Source organism: Mirounga leonina, unplaced genomic scaffold (assembly GCF_011800145.1).
Source record: "Mirounga leonina isolate KUSES-001 unplaced genomic scaffold, KU_Mleo_1.0 Mir_115, whole genome shotgun sequence".
NCBI lineage: Eukaryota > Metazoa > Chordata > Mammalia > Carnivora > Phocidae > Mirounga > Mirounga leonina.
In genome coordinates, this window is record NW_023270268.1 from 34,438,371 (window position 1) to 34,462,108 (window position 23,738).

General features: G+C 40.0%; 1 protein-coding gene across 2 annotated transcripts in view; it reads right to left on the reverse strand.

Annotated features, from left to right (window-relative positions):
* Positions 1-23,738, reverse strand: part of PIK3CB (phosphatidylinositol-4,5-bisphosphate 3-kinase catalytic subunit beta) — a 204,230-nt gene that overhangs the window by 148,690 nt on the left and 31,802 nt on the right. For both annotated transcript variants that reach the window (XM_034995764.1, XM_034995750.1), the window contains exon 2: positions 12,986-13,089. The gene's annotated coding sequence lies outside the window, so the exon portion shown is untranslated. The remainder of the gene's footprint in view (positions 1-12,985; positions 13,090-23,738) is intronic.

A 23,738-nucleotide genomic window follows, 5' to 3' on the forward strand; every position in this document is an offset into this window, starting at 1 on the left:
TAGATGGTAAAGCTATAAAGAAAAACAAGGTTGGGACACCTAGGTGGCTCAGTCGGTTAAGCATCCAACTCTTGATTTCGGCTCAGGTCAGGATCCCAGGGTTGTGAGACTGAGCCCCACGTGGGAAGCCGCGCTCAGAGTGGAGCCTCCTTAAGATTCTCTCCCTCTTCCCTTTGCCCCTCTCACACCCCCCAAAAAAGAAAAGAAAAAAAAGTAAGGAAATAGGGCGCCTGGGCGGCTCAGTTGGTTAAGCGACTGCCTTCAGCTCAGGTCATGATCCCGGAGTCCCGGGATCGAGTCCCACATCGGGCTCCCTGCTCGGTGGGGAGTCTACTTCTCCCTCTAACCCTTCCCCCTCTTGCGCTCTCTCTCTCACTCTCTCTCTCCAATAAATAAATTTAAAAAAAAAAGTAAGGAAATAAAATATTCATCTAAGTGTAGCTTGGGGAAAGTAAGAAAAATAAGACACACAGGATTGGCCTGGTTATTATGCAGAGAGGTTTTATTTTTTATTGTTCTTTAAATTATAAATTTATTTTTTTAAAGATTTTATTTATTTATTTATTTATTTATTTATTTGAGAGAGAATGAGAGAGAGCAAGCATGAGAGGGGGGAGGGTCAGAGGGAGAAGCAGACTCCCTGCTGAGCAGGGATCCTGATGTGGGACTTGATCCCAGGACTCCAAGATCATGACCTGAGCCGAAGGCAGTCACCTAACCAACTGAGCAACCCAGGCGCGCCATAAATTTCAGTGTTAATGTGATCTTCTGTATACATGCTGAATTTCACACTTTTTTTTACACACTGAGAGCAATAACATATGTAAAGCTCCCAGGCAGCACCTAGCATGGAGAACTCATCTGATGGGAACCCATTCCCCATTTTGCTCTGTGACCTCCGTGTTGGTGATAACTAAACCCAAGCTCCAGATTTCTCCTGTCACCTGCAGTTGCTTCCCCTCCAGCACTGCTCCAACCTAAGAATCTTGACCATCCTCATACTGCTTCTCCTTATAACCTCTGTCTTTACCTCTAGATTCTGTGAGGGAACTGACATTAGCAGCTGAATAAGGAGTTATGATTCTACTAAACTTTATTCCTGCTACCCTTGCTATTGTCTAAATAGTGAGTTCCTGACCAACAGGGACAGGCTCTTTTATCTTTCAGGTTCTGTACAGTGCCTGATACCAGACATGAATAATCATCTGCTGAATGATGAATAAATAAATACAAACATTATAGATCTAAGCTACTACCTGAAAATAAGATTAAAGTTTAAAATCAGGCTGGTGGGGCGCCTGGGTGGCTCAGTCGTTAAGCATCTGCCTTTGGCTCAGGTCATGATCCGGGAGTCCTGGGATCGAGCCCTGCATCGGGCTCCCTGCTCCAGGGGGAGCCTGCTTCTCCCTCTCCCACTCCCCTTGCTTGTGTTCCCTCTCTCTCTGTGTCTCTCTCTGTCAAATAAATAAATGAAATCTTTTTTAAAAAATAAAATAAAATAAAATCTGGCTGGTGCAGGAACACCTGGGTGGCTCAGTCGGTTGAGGGTCCAACTCTTAATTTCTGTTCAGGTCATGAACTCGGGGTCCTGGGATCCAGCCCCATGTTAGGCTCTGCACTCAGCAGGGAGTATGATTGAGAATCTCTCTCTCTCCTTCCCTCTGTCCCTCCCCCCTCTAAAATAAACAAATAAAATCTTTAATGAAAATTAAAAAAAAAAAAAAAGGCTGGTGCTTTTTCATATTCCCCAGACCCTTTCATAGCAATGTTTTTTTTTTAACTGATATATAGTTGACATACAATGTTATATTAATTTCAGGTATTCAACATAGTAACTGAACAATTCTATAGCCCCTTCACAGTTTTAAGGAAGACTCTCTTGGCTGCTCAGGAACAGCAGAAAGATACCTCCAAAGTTGCTTTAAAATCTCTGCCCATAAAAACAGTGGATTTGTAGTCATGGTCTGTATATAAGAATCTCCAATCATTAATAATTCTTAAAACTAAATTTAAAAAGCTTTGAATAGGGACGCCTGGGTGGCTTAGTCATTAAGTGTCTGCCTTTGGCTCCGGTCATGATCCCAGGGTCCCGGGATCGAGCCCCGCATCAGGCTCCCTGCTCGGTGGGAAGTCTGCTTCTCCCTCTCCCACTTCCTCTGCTTGTGTTCCCTCTCTCACTGTCTCTCTCTGTCAAATAAATGAATAAAATCTTTAAAAAAAAAAAAACTCTGAATAAAAAATTAAGACTTTTCAAAGTAACATAAATTATTAAAGTTTTCATTTATTTATTTATTTATTAAAGATTTTATTTATTTGACAGGGAGAGACACAGCAAGAGAGGGAACACAAACAGGGGGAGCGGGAGAGGGAGAAGCAGGCTTCCTGCAGAGCAGGGAGCTCGATCCCGGGACCCTGGGATCATGACCTGAGCCGAAGGCAGATGCTTAACGACTGAGCCACCCAGGCGCCCCTCATTTATTTATTTTTAAGTAATCTCTTTACTCAAAGTGGGGCTCAACCTCATGACCCCATGCAAGCCTGGCGCCCCACATAAATTATCTTCTATTTCAGTTTTAACTATTATAATATTTATAATTATACTTAAAATATACTCTGTATTATGCATGAAAATTGTTAATCCTCCACAAAAACAAAACAATGATATTTAGTAACATGTGGCATAAGAGCATGCTCTTATATTGGAAAACTGTACTGACATCAACAAGGCAGCCATTTATATTGCCCTTTATATACTACTTCCTCTGTCATGTGGCAGTCAAAAGGCTAAGTGAGATGCTTGCAGCAAAGAAAACAGTTTTGAAAGGTCATGCTACGCAGATAGCCAGAATTTCTTTCACAATATCCTCACTGTCTACGGTAGACTATATGGACAATCTGAGCACAGTTATTTTCTGAGTAAAAGCAAAAACCACGTTATCAAAGGACCAGAAACAGTAGGCACTCAACAATATGATCTTTATGAACATTTTTTCTAACTGCATAAACATTCAATATACATTAAAGAAAAAGAACCCTGAGGCAAAGACAAGAACTGGAGGAAGAGGAACTAATAAAGACGGGAAGCAAGTTTAAACCACTCAATTTATTCACAGTGTTCATGTAACATGATAAGAAGCTTCTAAAGTAAGGGGTTTTTTTTTTAAGATTTTATTTATTTATTTGACAGAGAGAGAGAGAGCTAGCATACAAGCAGGCGGGGCAGCAGGCAGAGGGAGAGAGAGAAGCAGACTCCCCACTGAGCAGCGAGCCCGATGTGGGGCTCCATCCCAGGACCCTGGCATCATGACCTGAGCTGAAGGCAGACGCTTAACTGACTAAGCCACCCAGGCGCCCCATAAAGTAAACTTTTTTAAATTAAAATATGTCATTGAGCAACAAAAAGCATAATTATAACAATACTTAAGACAATGAATACAATCTACTTCAAAATTTCAAAATCACAATTACAAACAAGGTGCAAAGCTTCAAAAACCTCTGCAAGAGCTATAATCCATCCCATCAACAGTTTTTCCTTTCATAATTCTTATTGGTCTATCATCCATCTAAACAGACAACATCTTTCCTGAACTATCACACAGACAATGTATGAGTCAACAGCAAGATGAAAATTTCCCAACCTCCTTATAAAATTTCCAATCTCGGAAGTTAACAAGTGTACTCTTTGGGAGAAGAAAAAATCATTCTAGCTCATTTAATCATCTTGTCCTATCCTGCGAAATTATAATTATTCCTACCTACTAATCAAAACACAAAGCTTTCTCCAGAGCCAAGTGAAGATACTAGTATATTAGATATCACAGCCAAGTTACATAGACACAGTATCCGTAAGTTTCTGGCAACATATTCTTTTTAAGCCTCCAGAATTTAAAAAAAAAATTTTTTTTAAGATTTTTTTTTTATTATTCATGAGAGACAGAGCGAGAGAGAAAGGCAGAGGGAGAAGCAGGCTCCCAAGGAGCAGGGAGCCCGATGCGGGACTCGATCCCAGGACCCTGAGATCATGACCTGAGCCAAAAGCAGACGCTTAACCATCTGAGCCACCCAGGCGCCCACGCCTCCAGAATTTTAAATTCACAGGAATTAACTAGAACACAACTTTCTTTACCAGTTCTGATCTTACAGCAGAGCATGAGGATTTGTGTTACTTCTATAACTACTAAAAACAATCTATGATATACACTGTTCTAAGATAATACACATACTTAAAACATTCCACTATTCAAAACCAAAAGTAAACTACAAATTTTAACCCTTGTATATTAGTGTGGGAAGGTAAAATGGTGCAACGACTGTGGAAGAATATGGCAGTTCCTCAAAAATTTAAACACAGACTTACCATATGATCCAACAATTCCACTACCCAAAAGAATTAAAAGCAGGGGGGCACCTGGGTCACTCAATCAGTTAAGCATCTGACTCTTGATTTCGGCTTGGGTCGGGATCTCAAGGTCATGAGATCAAGCCTGACACTGGGCTCTGGGCTCAGCAGGGAGTCTACTTCTCTCTCCCTCTCCCTTTGCCCCTCACCCCCCACTTACACTAAGATAAATAAATCTTTAAAAAATAAAAAAGCAAGGGGCGCCTGGCAGGCTCAGTCATTAAGCGTCTGCCTTCGGTTCAGGACATGATTCCAGGGTCCCGGGATCGAGCCCCGTGTCAGGCTCCCTGCTCAGCGGGAAGCCTGCTTCTCCTTCTCCCACTCCCCCTGCTGTGTTCCCTCTCTCGCTGTGTCTCTCTCTGTCAAATAAATAAATAAAATCTTAAAAAACAGAACAAAACAAAACAAAACCTTCCTTGAGCACCTCGATGGCTCAGCCAGTTAAGTGTCTGCCTTCGGCTCAGGTCATGATCCCAAGGGCCTAGGATCGAGCCCCATGTCCTCAGTGGGGAGCCTGCTTCTCCCTCTGCCCCTCCCACTGCTCATGCTCTCACTCTCTCTCTAATAAATAAAATATTTAAAAAAAAAAAAAACTTCCTTGAGTCTAGACTCCTTACCATGGCCATAGGACTAACACGGCCCAACCCTACCTACATGAACTTCATCTCATGATACTATGGTCCTCTTCCATTCTGTTCTAGAGTATGGGACTTCTATATCTCCAACACAACAAGCTTGTTTCCACTTGAAGGTTCTTACTTAGTTTGATTTTCAAGTGACAGAATTTTTGTCTTTCACACCTTATCTTTTTTTTTTTTTTTTTAAAGATTTTATTTATTTGACAGAGAGAGACACAGTGAGAGAGGGAACACAAGCAGGGGGAGTGGGAGAGGGAGAAGCAGACTTGCCGCAGAGCAGAGAGCCCGATGTGGGGCTTGATCCCAGGACCCTAGGATCATGACCTGAGCCGAAGGCAGACGCTTAACGACTGAGCCACCCAGGTGCCCTTTCACACCTTATCTTAATGTCACCTCCTCAGGAGTAAACACCGAGGGGTGCCTGGGTGGCTCAGTCAGTTAAGCATCTGCCTTTGGCTCAAGTCATGGTCTCGAGGTCCTGAAATTGAGCCCCGCATGAGGCTTCCTGCTCGGTGAGGAGTCTGCTTTTCCTTCTCCCTCTGTGCCTCACCCCACTCGTGCTCTGTCAAATAAATAAATAAAATCTTAAAAAAAAATAAAGGGGGTGCCTAGGTGGCTCAGTCAGTTAAGTGTCTGCCTTCGGCTCAGGTCATGATCCTAGGGTCCTGGGATCAAGCCTCACATCGGGCTCCCCGCTCAGAAGGAAGCCTGCTTCTCCCTCTCCCTCACCCTGCCACTCCCCCTGCTTATGCACACTCTCTCTCTCTGTCTCTGTCAAATAAATAAAATATTTTAAAAGAAAAAAAGAAACAAAAGAAGTAATCACCCAGCCACTCTACCAAGCGCTTTGTTTTAAAATTCTCTTTGTTATCACATTACAATTTGGTATTTTTCTGGATCTTATCTATAAGAATACCTGGCACAAAGCAGATGTTTAATAAATATTCAGTGAATTTGGTGATTACAATGTTTTCCCTAAATATTTTCTTCTCCCAGGATCCCAACACCCCTGCTAATTAACTATATACCTAGCAGATAACCTTAATCCCTACCTTATTAACAAAGTAGGATAAAGAATTACACAGTTTTCCTCCTCTTTGCCTAAAAATTCCTTGATTTGCTTTCTTCTATTCCTCTGGTTTCTAAGGAGAAATGTTGCTACTTTTCTGTAAGAATTAAGCCCTTTACCCATGTCCTTGATCTCAAACCTTTCTACCTCCTCCTGGCAATTAATCACTCTAATATTTAAACTACTAAACTCTAATGGATCATTCCCCTTTATCTAAAATATACTACATGCTAATGCAAAAAATATCTCCTATATGGCTAAGTCCTCACAACTGCACAAACTTCTTGAAAAACATTCTACTTTATTCTTCATGCTGTGTAGGTTGTAAAACCATTTACTTAACTCTTTCTTTTAAGAGAGAGAAAGGGGGGAGGGGCAGAGAGAGAATCTTAAGCAGGTTCCACATCTAACACAGAGCCCGGATTTGGGGCTCAATTTCATAACCCTGAGATCATGCCATGAGCGGAAATCAAAGAGTCGGACACTCAACTGACTAAGCCACCCAGATGTCCTTCAATAACTTCTTAATAGTTAAATTCAGTGACGCTTTCCAGGGTATTAAAATCCTTAATCTTGGGGCGCCTGGGTGGCTCAGTCGGTTAAGCATCTGCCTTCGGCTCAGGTCATGGTCCCAGGGTCCTGGGATCGAGCCCCACATCGGGCTCCCTGCTCGGCGGGAAGCCTGCTTCTCCCTCTCCCACTCCCCCTGCTTGTGTTCCCTCTCTCGCTATGTCTCTCTCTGTCAAATAAATAAATAAAATCTTTAAAAATAAATAAATTAATTTAATTTAATTAAATCCTTAATCTTTCTACAGCATCTCATCCCTCTAAAGAGCCTCTCCCTGAAATTCTTTACTACGCTTCAAAGAAAGATGCTGCATGATTCTGGTCTCCTTAATATTTTTCTTATTTCTCCCTTACAGATTCTTTTTAACAACATCCACTCATTTACCATAGATACTTCCTAAAGTCCTGCACTTAACATTTTTCTCTCGGCTAGGGCCCTGTAAATATTACCTACTTTCAATTGACATTCTATGTGAATTACTCCAAAATCTATTATATCCAGGTCCTAAAGTAGATTTTTCTAATTTCCAGTTTCATATTCCCACAATTAAGGAAATATTCTAAAACGTCTACCTATAACTCAAAAAATGTGTCTAACAAAATTCATCCTGTTACAGTCCCACCCACTAGACCATTAGTACCAGTCTTTCTTCATAGTTTCCTTACTTCTTCTGTTCATGGTACCATCATACTTCAAGCCACCAGAACTCAAAATCTTGGATTCGTTTGTATGACTCCTTTCTTCCATATTCTCTGCCAAATCTACTTCTGAAATCTCTGCTGTTGAATGAACTCAATCAGGTAGTCATTATTTCACTTCTGCAGCCCTGATCACAGCTGTAATTAGCCAATTCATTTCATGAACATTTGTTAAGCACTTAACTTGCCTGCAAGACTAGAAGCCCAGTTTAGCTGGCAAAATAAGCCCAGGCAGGTAATGTCTGTCCTTGTTAACAGAACATAGACTATGTAATTTATCATCCATGTAATGTATCACTGGATGAACCATGTAATTTATCATCCAAACCAGTAGACTTAAAAGCAAAAGAGGGCATTAAAAATAGGTGAACTGGGGCGCCTGGGTGGCTCAGTCATTAGGTGTCTGCCTTCAGCTCGGATCACAGTCCCAGGGTCCTGGGATCGAGCCCTGCATTGGGCTTCCTGCTCAGCGGGGAGCCTGCTTCTCCCTCTCCCACTCCCCCTGCTTGTGTTCCCTCTCTAGCTGTGTCTCTCTCTGTTAAATAAATAAAATCTTTAAAAAAAAAAAAAATAGGTGAACAGCCAGGGGTGCCTAGCTGGCTCAGTGAGTGGAGCATGTAACTCTTAAACTGGGGGTTGTGAGCTTGAGCCCCACTTTGGGTGTAAAGATTACTTTAAAAAAAATAAAATCTTGGGGCACCTGGGTGACTCAGTCAGTTAAGCATCTGCCTTCAGCTCAGGTCATGATCCCAGCATCCTGGGATCAAGCCCCGCATCAGGCTCCGTACTCAGCGGGGAGCCTGCTTCTCCCTCTCCCTCTGCCTGCCTGTCTGCTTACTTGTGATCTCTCTCTCTCTCTCTCAAATAAATAAATAAAATCTTTAAAAAAATAAAAAATAAATAAAATAAAATAAAATCTTAAAGAAAACAGTTGGACATCTAGAGATGCAAGAATGGTTCAATATCTGCAAATCAATCAATGTGATGCGCCACATTAACAAAATGAAGGATAAAAATCATATGATCATTTCAATAGATACAGAAAAAGTATTTGACAAAATTCTACATCTGTTCATGGTAAAAACTCTCCACAAAGCAAATTTAGAGGAAACACATCTCAACGTAATAAAAACTATATATGACAAACTCAAAGCTAACATCATACTCAAAGCTGAAAGTTTTTCCTCTAAGATCAGGAATAAAACAAGGATGTCCACTCTCAACACTTTTATTCAACACAGTACTGGAAGTTCTAACCACAGCAATGAAACAAAAATAAATAAATAAAAGGCATCCAAATTGGTAGGAAAAAGTAAAACTGTCACTATTTGCAAATGACAAGGTATAATATATAGAAAATTAAAAAAAAAAACAAAATCCTAAAGATTCCATCAAAAAAAAAATATATTAGAACTAAAAAATTGGGCGCCTGGGTGGCTCAGTTGGTTAAGCGACTGCCTTCGGCTCAGGTCATGATCCTGGAGTCCCGGGATCGAGTCCCGCATCGGGCTCCCTGCTCGGCAGGGAGTCTGCTTCTCCCTCTGACCCTCCTCCCTCTCATGCTCTCTGTCTCTCATTCTCTCTGTCTCAAATAAATAAATAAAATCTTTAAAAAAAAAATAAAATAAAAAAATAAAAAATTAATTGAGTAAAGTTGAGGGCACAAAACTAATATACAGAATACTGTTGCATTTCTATATGCAATAATGAACAGAAAGAGGTATTAAGAAAATAATCCCATTTACAAGTGCATAAAAGAATAAAATACCTAGGAATAAATTTACCCAAGGAAGTAAAAGACCTGTACTCTGAAAACTATAAGATATGATGAAAGAAATTGAAGACCGGGCATGTGGGTGGCTCTGTCGGTTAAGCATCCAACTCCTGATCACAGCTCAGGACCTCATGAGTTCAAACCCTGTGCTGGACTCCACGCTCAACTTTTTAAAAAGTTTAAAAAAAGGAAGCTTTAAAAATAAAAAAAGAGCGGGGCACCTGGGTGGCTCAGTCGTTAAGTGTCTGCCTTCTACTCAGGTCATGGTCCCAGGGTCCTGGGATCGAGCCCCACATCGGGCTCCTTGCTCCGCGGGAAGCCTGCTTCTCCCTTTCCCACTCCCACTGCTTATGTTCCTGCTTTCACTATCTCTCTCTCTGTCAAATAAATAAATAAGAAATCTTTAAAAAAAATAAAAATAAAAAAAGCTGGGTGGCTCAGTCGTTAAGCGTCTGCATTCAGCTCAGGTCATGATCCCGAGGTCCTGGGATCGAGCCCTGCATCAGGCTCCCTGCTCAGCAGGAAGCCTGCTTCTCCTTCTCCCACTCCCCTTGCTTGTGTTCCCTCTCTTGCTGTGTCTCTCTCTATCAAATAAATAAATAAAATCTTTAAAAAAATAAATAAATAAAATAAAATAAAAAATAAAAAAAAGAAATTGAAGACAACACAAATAAATGGAAACATATACCATGTCTATGGACTGGAAGAATTAACATTGTTAAAATGTCCATACTACCCACAACAATCTACAGATTCCATGCAAGCCGTATCAAAATACCAACAGTATTTTTCATAGAACTAGAATAATCCTAACATTAGTACAGAACTACAAAAGACCCTAAACAGCCAAAGCAACCTTGAGAAAGAATAAAAACTGAAGTATCACAATTCTAGATTTCAAACTACACTAAAAACCTATAGTAATCAGAACAGCATGGTACTGGCGCAAAAGTAAGACCCATGGATCAACGGAACAGAATAAAAAGCCAAGTAATAAACCCATACTTAATGTGGTTAATCTACAACAAAGGAGGCAATACACAATGGGGAAAGGACAGTCTCTTCAATAAATGGTGCTGGGAAACTGGACAGATACATACAAAAAAATGAAACTGGACCACTTTCCCGTACGGTACACAAAAATAAACTCAAAATGGATTAAAGACCTAAATGTGAGACCTGAAACCACAGAACTCCTAGAAGGAAACATAGGCAGTAAATTCTTACACATCAGCCTTCATGGTATTTTTCTGGATTTGTCCTCCCAAGCAAGGAACAAAAGCAAAAATAAATAGTTGGCAGTATGCCAAAATAAAAAGTTTCTGCACAGCAAAGGAAACCATCTACAAAATGAGAAGGCAATTTACTGAATGGGAGAAGATATTTACAAATTATGTATCTGATAAGTAGTTAATATTCAAAATAAATAAAGAATTTATACAAGTCAACACCAAGAAAACAATCTGATTTTAAAAATGGGCAGAGGCACTGAATAGACATTTTTCCAAAGAAGACATACAGATAGCCAAAAGACACATGAAAAGACGCTCAACATCATTGATCATCAGGGAAATGCAAATCAAAACCACAATATCACTTCACACCAGTCAGAATGGCTAGTACCAAAAAGACAAGTAGTAACAAGTGTTGGTGAGGATGTAGAGAAAAGGGAATCCTTGTATACTGTTGGTAGGAATGTAAATTGGTGCAGCCACTTTGGAAAACAGCATGGAAAACAGCAAAAAATTAAAAATAGAAATACCGGGGTGCCTGGGTGCTCAGTCGGTTAAGTGTCTGCCTTCAGCTCAGGTGATGATCCCAGGGTCCTGGGATCGAGCCCCGCATCGGGCTCCCTGCTCAGCAGGGAGTCTGCTTCTCCTCACTCAGCCCCTTCCCCTGTTGTGTTCACTCTCTCAAATAAATAAAATCTTAAAAAAAAATAAGAAATAAAAAGAAATAACCAGGGGCGCCTGGGTGGCTCAGTCGTTAAGCGTCTGCCTTCGGCTCAGGTTATGATCCCAGGATCCTGGGATCGAGCCCCGCATCGGGCTCCCTGCTCGGTGGAGAGCCTGCTTCCCCCTCTCCCACTCCCCCTGCTTGTGTTCCATGTCTTGCTGTGTCTCTCTCTGTCAAATAAATAAATAAAATCTTAAAAAAAGAAATAACCATATAATTCGGTAATTTCACTTCTGGACACTTACGAAAAGAAAAAAACGCTACTTCAAAAAGATATATGCACCCCTATGTTTACTGCGGCATTATTTACAGTAGCCAAGATATGGAAGCAGCCTAAGTGTCCACAGATAGATGAATGAATGAATAAAGCTGTGATATACATGTATAAAATGCAGTATTATTCACCCATAAGAAAAGTGAAATCTTTTTTTTTTTTTTTTAAGATTTTATTTATTTATTTGACAGAGAGACACAGCGAGAGAGAGCACACAAGCAGGGGGAGTGGGAGAGGGAGAAGCAGGCTTCCCACGGAGCAGGGAGCCTGATGCAGCACTCAAATTCAGGACCCTGGGATCATGACCTGAGCCGAAGGCAGATGCTTAACAACTGAGCCACCCAGGTGCCCAGAGAAGTGAAATCTTGCCATTCATGACAACATGGATGGACCTACAGGATATTATGCTAAGTGATATAAGTCAAAGGCAAATACCTTATGATTTCACTTACATGTGGAATCTAAAAACAAAACAAGCAAATAAACAAAGAAACAGACCCCTAAATATAGAACTGGGGGTGGCCAAAGGGGAGGGTAGTGGCAGGGTGCATGCAACTCTTGATCTTAGGATTGTGAGTTCAAGCCCCATGATGGGCATAGAGATTACTTTAAAAAAAAATAAAAATAGTAAAGATCAATAAAAATTTTAAAAAGATAAAAACTGGGACGCCTGGGTGGCTCAGTTGGTTAAGCATCTGCCTTCCAGTTGGGTCATGATCCCAGGGTCGTAGGATCGAATTCTGCACTGGGCTCCCTGCTCAATGGGGAGCCTGCTTCTCCCCCTGCCTGCTGCTCCCCCTGCTTATGCTCTCTCTCTCTCTCTCTCTGACAAATAAATAAATAAAATCTTTTAAAAAAAAAAAAAGATAAAAACTAACTCATGGGGATAAAAAAGTACAGAGCAAAAAAAAAAAGGTGGGCGATTACAGAATGATATATGCCAATTATATCTCAAAGCTAGGGGGAAAAGTTCGGCATTAATTGATCTACAAGAGGCTTAAACCAGGATATATGGTCATGCTAACTAGAACTCCAGTACTTAGGAAAATGATTGCTGCATCCTAAGTACATTCTACCTACTGATTTAATAAATGAATTCGAGATGAAATATTCACTTTATCACCTCCTCTTCACTCTTTTACTGCAAACTTATTTTCAGCCACAAACACTGTCTTGAAAGGGGCAAACAATAACCTCCTAACTACCAACTCCAAAAAAGGTCCAAAAAGCTTCAGTTTTCAATTAACCTCTCCAAACAGCTTTCAACAATACTATCCCCTCCTCCGTCCTTCATGAAGCTCTGTTAACAATGAGATAAACATAATCCTAACCATCAGACTATTTTAAAACAACGCCTAGGATTTCTACCTTTCTAACAGAGATTAACTAAAAGATTTAGAATCTAGGGGTGCCTGGCTTGCTCAGTCAAAAGAGCATTCAATTCTTGATCTCAAGGTCAAGAGTTCAAACCCCATGTTGGGAGTAGAGATTACCTAAAAATAAAATCTTAAAAAAAAAAAAGATTTAGAACCTAACTAATATTCCCTTCCTTCTATTTTTCAACTTCTGGAAAATGAACGTAAGTAAAGATACAAAATTGGATACTTACCTCAAAATGATAGCCCCCATTTCAGTCTTTTAAGATATCAGATGATGACATTACTTATTTTTTTAAACTGAAGTTTTCGTGGAAGACTTTCAAATTAGAAGACACTACAAAAAAGGGTGAAGATAAAAGGTATTAACACCTAAATGAGCTAAATTAAAAACAAATTTATTACTTGTATGACATGACTGTTTATAACTATTTTTAAATATGGGGAAAAATGTAAGAAACATATGAACTACAATATTAAAATTGTAGAGCATTAGAACAAGAAGGGAACTAAGTAGACACCCTATACAACTACCTAAATCCTCTCATTCAGATCACCTTTCTGAAACCTCTTTTCTGTAACATGCTAATTTTCTTTCAACTTCTCAACCTATTCCTCTATCTACACCATAAGCTACTAACTATGGATAGCTTATTTCATCTTCCCCCCTTCTCTAGTATTTGAAACACACACAATATATGGAAAGATGCATGCAAGCAAACGTAAGATGAACACTATAAATCACCATCCCACAGAAGAACACCAGTAACATTACATCTACCTACATGCTCCTCTCATCCCAACCTTTATCCTGAATAATTATTCCATTACTGTTTAAAACAGAACTTTGTCACACATGTATATATCCCTAAATAATGTTTTGTTTAGCTTTGTATCCCTGGCTCCCTTTTTCAGCTTGATAAATTCATATGCTGATGGAGTCTTCAGGGATGTGAATTTTGTCACTCAAATATTTTTCTAAGCTTTATTCATGTTACTTTTTAATTCTCTAGACTGTTTCATTATGTAAATACGCCACATGTATTTACTCTGTTTTCAAGCATTTAAGATGGTTTAAAGTTTTTTGCTTTTATCAACATTATTACACAGGTCTCCAGGTGCACATGAACAAGAATTTCTTTAGGGTATGCTTTTTTTTTTAGATTTTATTTATTTATTTGACAGAGAGAGACAGCAAGAGAGGGAACACAAGCAGGGAGAGTGGGAGAGGGAGAAGCAGGCTTCCCGCGGAGCAGGGAGCCCGATGCAGGGCTCGATCCCACGACCCTGGGATCATGACCTGAGTAGAAGGCAGACGCTTAACGACTGAGCCACCCAGGCGCCCCATCTTTAGGGTATGCTTTAAACCTAGAAGTGGAATTGGTGGGTTATAGGACATGTAAATTCCCAACTTTACCAAAAATGCCAAACTGTCTTCCAATTATATCACTCTACCAACTCAGCAGCAGTATGTAAACTGATGACACAATCCTCTCCAATACCTGGTAAATTCAGATTTCTTAATTTGAGGCAATATAGAACTTATACCATGATTTCAGTCTGTATTACTTAATGAGGTTGAAGACCTTTTCACATGTTTATTAATATCTATGTTCCTTTCTGCATTCCTTTGTTCACAGTTTTGGCCATTTTTATTGGGTTGCGTTTTTCTCATTACTTACTAGGCTTTATAGTATGTAGCCACAACTGGCTACATAATTTGAAGGCCCAGTGCAAAATTAAAAAGCAGGGCCATGGGGTACCTGAGTGGCTCAGTGGGTTAAGCCTCTGACTTTGACTCAGGTTGTGATCCCAGGGTCCTGGAATCGAGCACCACATCAGGCTCAGGCTCTGTGCTGGGTGGGGTGTCTGCTTGTCTCTCCCCTCTCCTCCTGCCCCTCCCCTCTCATGCTCTGTCTCTCAAATGAATAAATAAAATTTTTAGTATCTTTTTTTTTTAAGGTTTTATTTATTTATTTGAGAGAGGGAGACAGAGATGGCTAGAGAGAGCACAAGCGGGGAGGAGAGGGAAAAGCAGGCTCCGCAGAGCAGGGAGCCACACTTGGGGCTTGATTACAGAACCCTGGGATCATGACCTGAGCTGAAGGCAGGCGCTTAATTAACTGACTGAGCCACCCAGGCGCCCCTCCGGAGGGGATTTTAATTTTAATTAAAAATTCAGAAATTTTAATAATTTTAATTTTTTAGAAATTTTAATAAAAAATTCCAAGCATCTGGTTAGAACATTTTTACATTTAAAGATGTAAAAGAAGGGAGAAAAGACTTAATCTTCAAGTTTCATAAAATTAGTAAGAATTAAAGGAGAGCGTAATTGTTGCTATAAAGGTTGAAAATTTTTTTCATTTTGTATCTTCAAAATAAAATTCTGTTAGAAAGAAAGTAATTTAATTCTCGCCTTGGTTTGTTTTTGTAATAAGGTCAATAATACTCTTTTTAAAATGAGAAGAATGTTATAAAACAGACTTCAGACAATGTTAAAATATATCAAACTGCTTACTTTTCCAAAAGTAAGGGAATCGGTCAATTGAAAATAACCACAATTTGTTGGTGCAGGATGTTGACAGTCAGGGAGGCTATGCATGTGGGGGCAGGGATATAAGAGAACTCTCTGTACTTCCTACTCAATTTATTGTGAACCTAAAACTGCCAAAAAATGATGTCTAGGGGGGAGTCTACTTCTCCCTCTGCCCTTCCCCCTGCTGGCGCTCTTGCTCTCTCTCAAATAAATAAATAAAATCTTTAAAAAATAATTTACTCTTAAAATTCCTACTAAAACTTTAGGTAAAAACAATGTTATTAATAACTTTACACATGAAGATCCACTCTCACAGAAAGGAAAAAATTCTGGACAAACAATAAACATCCAATAAACTTTAAAAAGATGTGGGTGAAGATTTCAAAAGCTTATCCAAGCACTGAGAATGGCATATAAACAAACAAAAACCCCTATACAGAGTCTATCTCTAGTCCTTGTTCAAGTAAAAATACTTTTCTACAAAAACAGAAACAAAAAAGATACTATGCCTCAATCATGCAAGTTATATAATAATTTAAGAGCTGGCTAAACTATTCTATTTAAGTAACAGTGATTTCAACCTCCCAATCTCCACCCACAAATAAGCAAGCAAAACCATGTAAATTCAAAACTCACTTCATGGTGTAAGTATTCATCTCTCTCCACTTCACCTTCTTCCTACTGAACTCAGAGTACTCCTCACATACTAGCACAAAGTCCTAGCCCTACATCAAAGGATAAAGTAACGTAATTTCTACCACATTTTTTTTTTTTACAAAATGCAATTAGAAGAGTCAAAAATATTCTTTAATACCTAGTACCCAGTGAAGAACCAGATTAAGATTGCTAGTGTAAGAGTGTTTGTCTGTTCTTCTTTCTTTTTGTTTAACAAATGGAGATTATATATTCAGGGTTTTTTAAAATAAAGTTTTCAAAAAAACCAATAAAGCCACAAGCATAGGGAAAAAATGGACACTCTCATTAGAGGATAAAAATAAAAATTAAAACCACAATAAGATACTTTGTAGCCACCAAAATAAGTAAAATTTAAAGAAACTAAGAATACCCAGGCTTGCTGAGAATGTGGAGCAATGGAAATTCACATACCCTATGACATAGGAATTCCAACCATAGATTATTCATCCAAAAGAACTATGTACACATTTCACCAAAAGATATTTACTAGAATGAGAAATAAAACTACAGAGACCCCATTTTCCACGTATCAGCTTAGCAAAAATCCCTGTTTGCCAAGGTACTTTCTAAAGATTTATTTATTTATTTTAGAGAGAGAGAGAGCTCTAGGGTGCATGCGGGGGGCGGGGGGAGAGGGAGGAGCAGAGGGACAGGGATAAAGAATTTCAAGCAGACTGCATGCGGAGCATGGAGCGCGACAGGGAGCTCAATCGGAGGACCCTGAGATCACCACCTGAGATGAAAACAAGAATCCAAGAGTCCGACGCTCAACCAAGTGCGCCACCCAGGCACGCTGCCAAGGTACTTTCTTGTCAAGGCTGTGAAGAAATGCCTATTATCAGAGTGCCTGGGTGGCTCAGTTGATTAAGCATCTGCCTTCAGCTCCGGTCTTGGTCGTGCTCATTCTCTCTCTCAAATAAACAAACAAAATCTTTAAAAAAAAAAAAAAAAATGCCTATTATCCACCATAACAACAAAATGGTAATTATGTGAATTATGTGAAAGATGTAGTAACTAGCCTTAACTGCGGTAAATATTTTGCTATATATACGTATGTCAAATCATCACATTGTACACCTTAAACTTACACAATGTTGTATGTCAATTAAATCCGAATAAGCTTGCAAGAAAGAAATACACATTAGTCCTTATAATCAGTGTGAGAGTCTGGGTCCAAACATGAGGGCATTTTGGCACTACCTATCAAAATTACAAAGATAGGGCGCCTGGGTGGCTCAGTTGGTTAAGCGACTGCCTTCGGCTCAGGTCATGATCCTGGAGTCCCTGGATCGAGTCCCACATCGGGCTCCCTGCTCGGCAGGGAGTCTGCTTCTCCCTCTGACCCTCCTCCCTCTCATGCTCTCTGTCTCTCATTCTCTCTCTCACAAATAAAAAAAAAAAAATTACAAAGATATATGGCCTCCGATTAGTAATACCGCATCTGAATTGATTCCATATTTTTATACTTGCTTATGGACAAATGACATATACAAGGTAATTCACTACAACACTGTTATAATAATAAAAAACTGTAAACAACCCAGGGTGCCTGGGTGGCTCAGTCTGTTAAGCGACCAATTAGATTTCAGATCAGGTCATGATCTCAGGGTCGTGGGATGGAGCCCTGCATTGGACTCCACACTCAAGAGTGCAGTCTGCTTATCCCTTTCCCTCTGCTCCTTGCCACCCCCCTCCCCACCCCGTGCTTGCACTTTCTTTCTCTCTCTCAAATAAATAAATGGAATCTTTAAAAAAATTTTTTTTAAAAACTAGAAACAACCCAAATGTCTACCAACAGAGAACTGGTTAAATAAAGTATCCAAAAGGAAACCATACAAACTAAAAAAAGAGGAAGAAGAAGAAAATAAAATAAAATAAAATTATACATACTCTATGGAAAATCTTCTGTGAAGATTTCCATTGTTAAGAAACACAATATGGGGCACCTGGGTGGCTCAGTTGGTTAAGCGACTGCCTTCGGCTCAGGTCATGATCCTGGAGTTCCAGGATCGAGTCCCGCATCAGGCTCCCTGCTCGGCAGGGAGTCTGCTTCTCCCTCTGCCCCTCCCCCCTCTCATGTGCTCTCTCTCATTCTCTCTCAAATAAATAAATAAAATCTTTAAAAAAAAAAGAAACACAATATGTAAAGGGAAGGATGGGAAGACCAATTTGCAGAATAGGGATAATATGCTGGCTTTGGTGGGTTTTGGACAGTGGAGATAGAAAGAAATAAGAATCTGTATTTTCATTTTCTTTATTTACATAAAGAAACTCTAGAAGAATACATAAATTAATAAAAAGTTTCCTGGGTGGGGTAAATGCGCTGGAGGAATAGGGTAAAAACAAGAACAGGATGACTGAGGCTAGGGGTGGGAAGGTTTACATTGTTTAACTTTTTTATGTTTATTTTAAATTTTTGCTTTGTTTTATTTATTTGAGAGAGAGCAAGAGAGAACAAGCGGGGGGAGAGGCAGAGGGAGAAGCAGACTTCCTGCTGAGCAAGGAGACCGATGTGGGGCTCTATCACAGGATCCTGAGATCATGACCTGAGCCGAAGGCAGATACTTAACTGAGCCACCCAGGAGCCCCTAACTTTTTTATGTTTAAAAAGTTTTTAATCCCACAGGAATTACTACTAAATAGATCAGTAAACTAATAAACCAAAATAGGGTCCAAATACTATCAACATACACATATGATGACAAGAACTATTCTTTTACCATCTCTGTAACTGAGACCCCAGCACTGCCCATCTATCTCACTGAAGTCTATAGTATGACTATGTCCATCTGGCTTAAGTCATCAGTCCAAGATCCCTAAAACTTAGTCTTCTAAAGATATTTTCTCTATAATTCCATTTTGCTTCTCTTAGGTTTAAGGTCAAACTCTTCTCCCTTAGTTACACACACACACACACACACTTCTCCAGTCTCTTCAGAACAAAAGCCTCACCTAAGGGTTCTCACGAGTCCAGAGGTTAGTCTTTTCTACTCACCAGCAATTCACCCCAACAACTAAGTCATGGTCTAATAAATAAGGGAACCCACAAAATGAAGCCATCCAGAATTTGCCAACCAAATGAGACTACAGAATGAGATAACCCCTATCATGAATTATCCTACTTAAGAAATTATTTCATACACTATTCATTTACCTAAAGTGCAAAACACTATGGTATCTATCAAGATGCTGCTCATTCCAGCACCCTGTCCATCAGGCCAACTCCTATGCACCTGTACTAATTCAGGTGACATTTTTCTCTAGAGCCCTTCCTAATTCCCCAAGGCTCACTTCCATGGGATCCTGCTGTGACCTGTGTCAGTTTATTATTAGCTTTAAATCATTACATTACAAATATTAGTTTGCTTATCTTCCCTATTGGACCTTGAACCTCAGGACAAGGAGAGAGTCATATTCATATTTATAATCCAAGTACTTAGCAGAGTGCCTTTACAAATGGCAGGTAATCAAAAGGGCTCACTAAATGAATTAAAGAAACTACACATGTAGGCAAACTGTGAGCATGGTTGAAATCCCACTTAATGTTCTCTTAGACCCAAAGGCATTTTACTTCATTCAGTCCCTGCTTTGAAGGAAACAGCAACTCCAATAACACTCTACCTTACTGAAATTACTAATATCTTACATTAATATGAAACAAATTGAAAATATTATCTCAATCACTTCATGAATGTTGCATAAAACTATTTCAAAAATGTGTGTCTCAGGGCACCCGGGTGGCTCAGCTGGTTGAACATCTGCCTTTGGCTTGGGTCACGATCTCAGGGTCCTGGGATTGAGCCCCACATCGGGCTCCCAGCTCAGCAGGGGAGTCTGCTTCTCCCTCTCCCTCTGCCCCCACGCGTGCTTTCTCTCTCGCTTTCTCTCTCCAATAAATTAAAACCTTTAAAAAAAAATGTGTGTTGGGGTACCTGGGTGGCTCAGTCATTAAGCATCTGCCTTCGGCTCAGGTCATGATCCCAGGGTCCTGGGATCGAGCCCCGCATCAGGCTCCCTGCTCTGCGGGAAGCCTGCTTCTCTCTCTCCCACTCCCCCGCTTGTGTTCCTGCTCTTGCTACTCTCTCTCTGTCAAATGAATAAATAAAATCTTTAAAAAAAAAAAAAAGTGTGTCTGTTCAAAGCTAATCAAAACACAGTTGATGGAGTGCTAAATTTTATGACTTTTTTTTTTTTTTTTAAGAAATTATGAGTTAGGGGCACCTGGGTGGCTCAGTCGTTGGGTGTCTGCCTTCAGTTCAGGTCATGATCCCAGGGTCCTGGGATCGAGCCCTACGTTGGGCTCCCTGCTCCTCAGGAAGCCTGCTTCTCCCTCTCCCACTCCCCCTGCTTGTGTTCCCTCTCTGGCCATGTCTCTCTGTCAAATAAATAAATAAAATATTTAAAAAAAAAATATATATATATATATATATATACATACACACAGCATCTTCTAAGAAGGTAGCCAGGACTATAGGGATCAGACATTTCTCCACATAGTGTCTTAAACACTAACTTATACAAGCTTTCCATTTGGGCTGTCCCAAGTGGCCTGAGGAAGAGTAAGCAGAGACTAGAATAATCAACTATTCATATATACCCAAGAACTATATGGCACGTGTTTATCATTCAGCATCTTTTCATATTTTATCAAATACTGGTGAAAACTAGGAACTAAGGAGAAAGCAAATTTTAAGGATGCCTGTTAAATACATCCTAGTTAACTGTGAACCTGTCCTCCAAATCCAGGAACTCAAAAGAGCTTTCTATTTTGTCAGAGAATGAACAGCAGACAGAACTAGGAAACAAATGCCTGTATACTGATCCATGCATACACACATCTATATTTATTGTGTCTATCTAAAAAGACCAGTAATTCATACTGATCTCAGATTCTAATCCAATCACAATGTCATTCAAGCCATATTTACAACTCTCTTTACCACAGTGATAAATCTCTATCTTCAATATATTGGTAAACTCACTTACTCCTAAAGTATATAAGGTAGTACGGAATTCCTAATTCAAACAAAAAACAATTCTAATAACAATAGCTCAGTATTTGTTTACAGATTTTTTTGTTTTGAGCTTGGGGTTTATAGTCAAAATTCTGTGTCGTTAATTGGTTTTTTTATTCTCCCTTTTTTTTAAAAAAAAAGATTTTATTTATTTGACACAGAGAGAGAGTCAGAGAGCACAATCGGGGCAGAGGGAGAAGCAGGCTCCCCGCTGAGCAAGGAGCCCCAACACGGGGCTCAATGATCCCAGTACGAAGGCAGCTGCTTAACTGACTGAGCCACCCACACGGCCCTCTTCTCCTTCAACGTGGTTGTTACTTATTAGAAATCCAATTAGGCTCATTTGTTTGTGTTTTTATTTCATTTGGGTTTCTTCCTTCCCATCCTGATAGATTTTATTTATTTTTGATTATGTGAAACATTAGTATGGTTCCAAAGTCAGACCTACACAAAAAGATACATTCACAAAAGCACCCCTCTCTCCATCCCTACTACTTTCATTCCCATCCCCTTCCTTTCCACAATGTTCCCACCCAAATCCTATAAGAAACCAATCTCATTAGTTTCTGGATTACCTTCCTTGTATTTATTTTTGCACAAATGTGCAAATACTTATCTATATTCTTATTTCCCTCTTTTCTTACATAAAAGGCAACATGCTTTTTTCCATTAACAGTATGTCCTAGAAATTACTTTGTATCCATTCACAGAGCTCTTTCACATTCTTTTTTTTTTTTTTTTAAGATTTTATTTATGGGGCGCCTGGGTGGCTCAGTCGTTAAGCGTCTGCATTCGGCTCAGGTCCTGATCCCAGGACCCTGGGATCGAGCCCCACATCCAGCTCCCTGCTCCGCGGGGAAGCCTGCTTCTTCCTCTCCTACTCCCCCTGCTTGTGTTCCCTCTCTCTCTATGTCTCTGTCAAATAAATAAATAAAATATTTTTTAAAATTTTTTTATTTATTTATTTGAGAAAGAATGAGAGACAGAGAGCACGAGAGGGAAGAGGGCAGAGGGAGAAGCAGACCCCCCGCTGAGCAGGGAGCCCGATGCAGGACTCAATCCCAGGACTCCAGGATCGTGACCTGAGCCAAAGGCAGTCGCTCAACCAACTGAGCCACCCAGGCGCCCCTCACATTCTTTTCTTACATCTGCACTGTACTCCATTGTGTGGAATTACCACTGTTGATGGGTATTTATATTGTTTCCCATATTTTTACAATGCTACAATGTAAACTATTGACATCCTCTGTTCTGTTCCCCCTCAAACACCATCTCAGACAAAACCAAAAACAAACAAAAAAACTGGCTCTACCTCCAAAACATACCAAACTCACTCAACACTACCACTATTCCTAACACAGCCTCAGTCTAAGTCATCCTTAGTATTTCTTGGCCGTTTTGCTGCAAAACCCTCCTAATCAGTCTCTCTGCCTCTACTCTAGCCTCTCTACAATTCAACTGTGCCCGAGGAACCCAAAATGTACTTTGTAGAGCATAAATCAGATAACTCCCAATTCTTTGCTTAAAACCTTCCAAATGCATCCCCTTGTAACCCTACCTGAGTTGCACCTATGACCTACAGAAACCCTACATGATCTCTTATCTGTCTACCTCTGCCCTCATCTTCCACTCTCTTCCTCATTAACTACTCTTTAGCCATACTGATTTGCTTTCCATTCCTCCCCACACTTTTTCCTTACTTAGGGTTTTTTTATACTTGCTGTGCTTTCAGCTTCAAATGTTCTGCCCCAGGTCATCTGTCACCTTCTAACATTCATGTCTCAACCAAAAGTTACCTCTTCTAAGAGATTTTATGTGTATAAACAGTGTTAAGATATAACCTGGGTCATTTTCTACTACTTTATCACCGTCACAATACTTGCTAATTAGTACTTGCAATTCTCATTTATTATTTATATTTTTGTTTCTTCCACCGGAAAAGAGGGAAAGATAGCTTTTTGGGGTTTTTTTTAAGATTTTATTTTTAAGGGGAGCCTAGGTGGCTCAGTCGTTAAGCGTCTGCCTTTAGCTCAGGTCAGGATCCCAGGGTCCTGGGATGGAGCCCCGCATCGGGCTCCCTGCTCGGCGGGAAGCCTGCTTCTCCCTCTCCCACTCCCCCTGCTTGTGTTCCCTCTCTTGCTGTGTCTCTGTCAAATTAAAAAAAAAAATTAAAAATTAAAAAAAAAAAGATTTTATTTTTAAGTAATCTCCACACTCAATGTGGGGCTCGAACCGTGAAGCCCAATGTGGAGCCCAACACAGGGCTCAATCTCACAACCCTGAGATCATGACCTGAGCTGAACTCAAGAGTTGGACAGTTAACAAACTGAGAGCCACCAAGGCACCCCCAAAAAATAAAATCTTAAAAAACATATTACTGAGAACTCAAAAGCTCTTGTCTATGTAAGTTATATCAACATTTGCTGAATTTGAAGTTAAAACTGAGGATTTTAAAATATTTACCATGTAAAAGTTAATAAGCCTATTAAACAGGAGCGCCTGGGTGGCTCAGTCGTTAAGCGTCTGCCTTCAGCTCAGGTCATGATCCCAGGATCCTGGGATGGAGCCCACATCGGGCTCCCTGCTCAGCGGGAAGCCTGCTTCTCCCTCTCCCACTCCCCCCGCTTGTGTTCCCTCTCTCTCTGTGTCTCTCTCTGTCAAATAAATAAAATCTTTAAAAAAAAAAAAGCCTATTAAACGTTTACTTAAAACATTTTATTTTTAGGGGCGTCTGGGTGG